Genomic DNA, 5,899 nt, shown 5'->3' on the forward strand with positions numbered 1-5,899 from the left:
ACTCGTCGAGTTCCTTTAGTCCATTTCTCATTCAGATGCTCTTAAGTGAAACCAAAGCTCCAAATTGTAGATCTAGGCTCCTAGGGTGTTGTTATCACGTAAAGTTGCTAACTTTACGTGCATGCAAGGCTCCATGAATCTAAAATACTCATAACTAGCCTTAGAAGAAGGTTTTGGACATGGAGAAGGGCCAAAGCTTCATAAAGCTTGAGGCTTTATGTCCATAAGGGCCTAGAGGAGTCCAGATCTGAAACATGCCCTTGTGACAAGCTCAAATCCGAAAGGGACCCCATTTTGCACCAAAATGCCCATATTCTCACATAAGAAGAGATCTAACAAATGGAAGGCCAAGGTAAATACTTTTAACCTTCAAATGAAAGCCAAGACGATGTAGATACTGGATCTACAAGCTTTTTCCCGTTCCAAGCTTCTTAATCTTCAAGCTTCTTCAACAACTGCACCAAAAACACACTTTTAGCCTCTCACACACACGAGAATAGGGTTTAGATCGATTAGGGTTGCTTCTGGCCGTCAAAAGGTAGTAAGGAGGCAGGAGAAAAGGACTTAAGGTCCTTTAAATAGGGTGCAAACCCTAAAAATTAGGGTTTTCATGCACAACCTCTACTCATTGAGTTGGGGTCCTTCAACTCATCGAGTAGGAGCCATAAACCACGCGGGCTAACTAGGTTCGACACGACGAGTTGGGGCCTCCAACTCGTCGAGTTCCCTATATAAAATGAATACAAAGCTTTTAAAAATTATACCTGGGAGTTAGGATGTTATAATTCTCCCCCACTTGAAGTAGACTTCGTCCTCGAGTTTGCTGCGGCGAATAACTCCATATAATGCTCCTGCATCTCTGCCTCCGGCTCCCAAGTTCATTCGGATCCCCGCCGAAGCTCCCATTGTACCTTTACCAAAGGTACTTCCTTGTTCCGTAGAACCTTCACTTTCCTCTCTAGAACGGTCACTGGCCTTTCCATGTAATTTAGGCGCTCGTCGACCTGTATATCATCCAATGACATCACTGCCTCCTCATTCAATATGCACTTCCGTAATTGTGAAACATGGAAAGTGTTGTGGATCTCACTAAGCTCCTCCAGGAGATCTAGTCTATACGCCACCTTGCCAACCCTGGTAATGATCCTGAATGTCCCGATGTATTAGGGACCTGACTTCCCCCTCTTCCTGAAGCGAATCACACCCTTCCAGGGTGAGACCTTCAGGAGTACCATGTCACCGACCTGAAACTCCAACTCAGATCAGCGCTGGTAGGCGTAACTCTTTTGCCAACTCTACACGGTTTGCAACCGCTGTCTGATCTGCTGAATCCTCTCAGTAGTCTGCTGAACTACCTCTGTCCGCCCCATCACCCTGTGACCGATCTCACCCCAACAGACTAGGGTGCGAAATCTCCGTCCATACAACAGCTCATATTGTGGAGCACCAATAATGGAATGAAAGTTGTTGTTGTAGGAGAACTTTGCAAGGGGTAGGTTGGAGTCCCAGCTCCCACCGAAGTCAATAACGCAGGATCTCAGCATATCCTCGAGAGTCTGTATGGTCCGCTCACTCTGGCCCTCTGTCTGCGGATGATAGGGTGTATTGAAGTGCAGCCGCGTGCCTAGTTCCTCGTGGAAATTCTTCCAGAAACGTGAGGGGAACCGAACATCACGGTATGGAACAATAGAGACCAGTACCCCATGGCGAGCAATGATCTCGCGGATATACATGTCGGCCAGCTTCTCGGCCGATGAACTCTCCCGTATTGCTAAAAAGTGGGTGCTCTTGGTCAAGCGATCCACGATGACCTAAATAGCGTCGAAGCCCTTAGCCGTTCTCGGTAGCTTGGTGATGAAATCCATCGTGATCTGCTACCATTTCCACATGGAAATCTCCAGAGGCTGCAGCTGACCATGCGGCTTCTGATGCTCGGCCTTGACCATCCGACAGGTCAAGCACCTCTCAACGTACCATGCGATCTCCCTCTTCATTCATGGCCACCAGTAACTCAGTCAAATATCTCGGTACATCTTGGTGGTCCCCAGTTGAAAAGAGAAGCGAGACTTATGAGCCTCCTCTAGAACAATCTGTCTGACCCCACCAGACATCGGAACCCAAACCCGACTGCAACGGGTCAATAATCCCCAGCTATCCTGCACAAAACAGGTGTTCTCGCCCCTAATCCTCTCAAGCTTCCAATTCTCCTGTCGCATACCCTCAGCCCGAGCTTCCCTAATCAAGCTCATAAGTGGAGAATCCATTGATCTCCTCATACATATCGTTGGAGTAGAAGATCTAGCTGACTTGCGACTAAGAGCGTCCGCAACCACGTTTGCTTTACCCGGATGGTAAAGGATCTCTCAGTCATAATCCTTGACTATGTCCAGCCACCTACGCTGCCTCATGTTCAGGTTCGGCTGATCCATGATGTGTCTCATACTCTGATGGTCTGTGTAAATGGTACAGCGGACCCCATAGAGATAATGTCTCCAAATATTGAGAGCGAATACCACCGCTCCCAACTCCAAATCGTGTGTCGGGTATCTCGTCTCATGCGGCTTCAACTGCCGCGACGCGTAGGCTATCACCCATCCTCTCTGCATGAGGACCGCTCCCAGTCCCGTGATGGATGCATCATAGAACACTACAAAATCCTCAACTCCCTCTGCAAGATTCAAGACTGGAGCCTCGCAAAGTCATTGTCTGAGGGTCTCAAATGCCTTCTGCTGCTCAGGGCCCCACCGGAAATCCACCCCTTCCTCATCAGACGAGTGAGGGTACTGCAATCTTGGAGAAATCCTATATGAATCTCCTATAGTACCCAACCAATCCCAAGAAGCTCCTGATATCAGAGGGAGATTTCGGAACCTCCCACTGTATAACCGCCTTGATCTTGGCCGAATTGACCAAAATCCCCTCCTGGTTAACGAGATGTCCAAGGAACTGAACCTCTCGTAACCAAAACTCGCACTTCCAGAACTTGGCATAAAGCCGTTCTCGCCTCAGTACTCCCAATAGCTCCCGAAGATGCTCCTTGTGCCGCTCTCTGGTCTTGGAGTACACCAAGATATCATCTATGAACATGATGACCGAGCGATCGAGCATCGATCTGCAGACCCGATTCATCAGGTCCATAAACACTGCCGGTGCGTTGGTAAGCCTAAACGACATCACCACAAAGTCGTAATGTCTATAGCGAGTCCAGAACACGGTCTTCTCCACGTCCTCCTCCCTAACCCTGACATGATGGTACCCAGACCTCATGTCTATCTTGGAGAACCAAGACGCCGCCTGCAACTGATCGAAAAGATCATATATCCTCGGGAGTGGATAACAGTTCTTCACCATCAACTTGTTAAACTCCTGGTAGTCAATGCACATCCAGTGTGAACCGTCCTTCTTCCTGACGAAGAGAATCGGCGCTCCCCGTGGAGAACTGCTCGAACGAATGAACTGCTTGCCCAGCAGTTCCTGCAGCTGTGATGACAACTCCTGCATCTCTGGTGGTGCCAATCGGTACGACACCTTAGCGATAGGGGCCGCACCTGGCACTAGGTCAATCCTAAACTCGATCTGCCTCTCCGGAGGCACTCCGGGTAACTCCTCCGGGAACACGTTAGCGAACTCCCTGACTACTGGAACCTCTGAAACCAAGGTCTGATCCCTGACCCGCATATCCACCACATACGCTAGATAACCCGCACACCCATACTGAATATACTGTCGAGCCTTGGCGGCTGAGCAGAACCCTGAACCCAACCTGGTGCCCTCGTCGAAGATAACTAGTTCTCCCCCACTTGGGGTTCGAACTACCACCCGTTGATCCTCGTAGTCGATCATGGCACCGAAGCGAATAAGCCCGTCCATACCCACTATCACACACACATCCCCCATGGGAATCAGAATCAAGTCTATTGGAAAATATACCCCGAAGATCTCCAACACGCAACCCCGATAAACTGAAGAAGCAGAAATCCTGTGTTCGTTGGCGATAGAGACTCGCAATGGACACTCTAGCTCTCCCACTGGAAAACTGAACTCCCTACTGAATGACTGAGAGACAAATGACCAACTCGCCTCCGAGTCAAATAATACCAAAGCAGGTAAGGAGTTCACTAAGAATGTACCTAACATGGTACAACACATATAAGCATAAATCAAATATAATCAGTAAGATAAAGGATAGAAACATACCAGCAACCACATCTGGTGTTGCTCTGGCCTCCTCGGCTGTAAGCTGGAAGGCGCGTCCCTGAGCCCTCGGGGGCCCTACTCCACCCTGACTCCCATTAGTAATCCTCAGTGTAGCCGACGTTGGAGCCTGCGTCGACCTGGCAACGAGCTGTGGACAGTTGGTCTTCACGTGACCAACCTGATGGCAGTGGTAGTAGATCCTCATATCCTGAACCGGGGCTGGCTGGTGGCAATCCCTCGCAAAGTGCCCCTCATTTCCGCATTTACGGCACACACTACCAGATCTACGAACCCCCGAGTGACCCTTCCCGCACTTGCCGCAAGTGCGGGCATGCTGGCCTCCCGACCTAGAATCAGCGGTCTTAGACCGCTTTGGCACCAGCAGTGACTGCGTCGGGGCCTGCCTCTGCTCCCATAACTGTAACTCGATCTCAAGCTCACACCGCCTAGCGGCCTCCTGTAACTCCAGTAGTGTATCGCAATGTTAGGTGGCAACAAACTGACGGATGTTAGTCTTGAGCATACTCAGATAATGTGTCATCTGAGCTTGCTTGGAAGCAAACTGCGGGCAGAACATCGCCCTCTTAGTGAACATACGGGTGATCTCCGTCACCATCTCAGCATCCTGTCTTAACTCCAAGAACTCCTGAGCTAACCGCTCCCGCTCGACCCGCAGAATGTTGCGAGCGCGAAACATATCCCTGAACTGCTCCCAAGTAACCGTAGCTCTCTGATCATCAGTGTACGACCCTATCATCAACCCCCACCAGTCCTTTGCCCCGGACCTCAGCAAGTTCAGGGCACATCTAACCTTCTGGTAAGCAGGACATGAGCACGTGAAGAAACATCCCTCCACGTCAGACAGCCACCTCATAGCTACAATCATGTCCTGAATCCCATAAAAAGTCGGGGGATTCGTGTTATCGAATTCTCGGTACTAAAAAGCCCGACTGGTCCCACTACCAACGACTGCTACAGCTGTGGAGGTTGCAGCGGCAGCCGTCTCAGCAAGAGCAGCATAGCACTCGTCAAAGTACTCCACCATGGCGGTCTTGATAGACCCAAACATCTCCGACAATTGTGCCTGGAACAGAGTAGCAACATCATCATGTAGGATCTCTCGAATCCTGGCGTCCAACTCATCCGACTTCATTTGACCAATGACCTCGGGCACTGCTGGTCCCTCCTGACCGCCATCTCCTGATCCTGATCCGAATCCAGTCACAAATCGTCTAGTAACAACCATACTGAAAATATACCAGGAAGATATCAGATATTCCATATAATAATCTGGGAACCAACTCCCAACAAAGCCCTAGGGGTTGTGACTTCCTTGCTATGCGTATGGGTCCTGTGATTTCAGTAGTACGGGCCCATACTACCTTCCACACCTACCCATATTTGTCTCAAGTATCATCACAACGACCTAACAATATACGTAAGCATGGCGAGCGCTCAATCCTCACTCCTAGAGGAAAGCTAAATATCTCATAACTGGCCGACTGACCCCGCACAACCACCCATGAAACTTCCACCAACCCTACAACACTCGTGTATGATAGCCATACATAACTTTGGACCCTATAGACTTTTGAATACCTGATGCTACCCTAAGCCCTTCATCAAACAAGAACAAGAAATAAGGCCAAACCAAACATTATAAGACTATAAGATCTTAATTATGTACAGTCGTGATGCATAC

This window comes from Lactuca virosa, chromosome 4 (genome assembly GCF_052849685.1).
Source record: "Lactuca virosa cultivar CGN04683 chromosome 4, Lactuca_virosa_CGN04683_v6, whole genome shotgun sequence".
NCBI lineage: Eukaryota > Viridiplantae > Streptophyta > Magnoliopsida > Asterales > Asteraceae > Lactuca > Lactuca virosa.